Here is a 1,429-nt window from a genome sequence, read left to right as displayed (position 1 = left end):
GGTGCATGTGGACTTGACTCTAAAGGTATGGCTTCATTTATTAAATTTGAACTTTATGGGAAGCTACATTTTACACACAAATACAGAGTCCAGACGAGAGGGTGGATCAGAAAGGGAGCCAGCCTTGGTCTGTTCATTTTTTTTTTTTTTTTTTTGGGGAAAGAATATCAAAGTATTAAACGTGTTGACGTTACCTGTCACGTCCATTTGTTTGGAGTGAGGGTTGGATGGCTGTAGTGGATTTGAACCTTAGTGTAATTATGTGAGCCCTTAACATTATTAAAAGTCCTGGAAAGGTCGTTTCATGCATCTGCACCGGTGCTCATACAATCTCTGGATGGGCTGCGTGTGTGTGCACACCCACCCACACAAACCTCTTGATAAAAAAGAGATTGGTCGGATCACAGTAGAAATGATCGATAAGGAAAGTTGATAGTTGAGTTTACATACTTAAAACATCCTAGCTAACTGGATAAGACAGTGCAGCGTTTCTTCCTGCAGCTGTAAACTGGTACCCGAACCTCTTACAGTATTGGTGAAGGAAAGGAAGCAGCAGAAATATGGATAACGAAAGGTTAGGGAATTTCCTTTTTTATCAAAGTTTTGTTTCTTTACTTTTTTTTTTCGCCTGCTCCCAGAGAGGCATATAGGTACGTTCGCTACTGTAAACAAAAAGTGTGGTAAACCCAGAGGTTGTAAGTATACATGATAAGACACATTGCATTTCTCCTCAGTATAGTCCCTATTCCTTTGTATTTGTCATGCAGCTTGCTATCCGTCTTTCCTTTAGTCTGGTGTCGCAGTGGCTGTATAAACCAACCGTCAACACGGCAATGAAAATCGAGTCTCTTGGTTCGAATCTCGGTTCGACTGACTTCTCTCGGCATGTGATACCTGTTTACAGATATAACTGTTGGCAGTTTTCTCCGGGTGCTCTGGTTTCCTCCGACGACATGTGCACACAATATGTGCTGAACAAAACAATGTCTGGCACCATGTGTGCTGATGTTGTCTTGTTCGCATCGCACTTGTTGTAGGTGTATGTGAATGGTGTTTAGATACATTTTTAAAAAAACGCAATGAGGTCTTGTGCCTGCAATAATTATTGTCTTGCATTTTAAGACGAAGTGGTTTTAAAATAAACCATCGTATAAATAGAACATAATGTGGCGAAGATCGAGTGTTTGGTTGAAGCTCTGGAAATCCACACTTCTGCTCAAAACATTCATTTCAGTGTTATTTGCATCTAGTATGATAATTACAGGTTGCCAAATAAAAGGAAAGAAAGAAAAAAGACAGTGATGCCATTGCAAGGGTGTACAATGAGAGACAGACAGACATGTGCTGTTTTCCCTGCTGCCCTCTGACCTCTGGTCCGCGAGCTGCGATCGGATGTCTCCACAGTTAGAACACTCGAATGGTGGGCGCG

This window comes from Pomacea canaliculata, linkage group LG5, assembly GCF_003073045.1.
Source record: "Pomacea canaliculata isolate SZHN2017 linkage group LG5, ASM307304v1, whole genome shotgun sequence".
Lineage (NCBI taxonomy): Eukaryota > Metazoa > Mollusca > Gastropoda > Architaenioglossa > Ampullariidae > Pomacea > Pomacea canaliculata.
The sequence above is the reverse complement of the archived record's forward strand: the minus strand, read 5'-3'. Positions refer to the sequence as shown.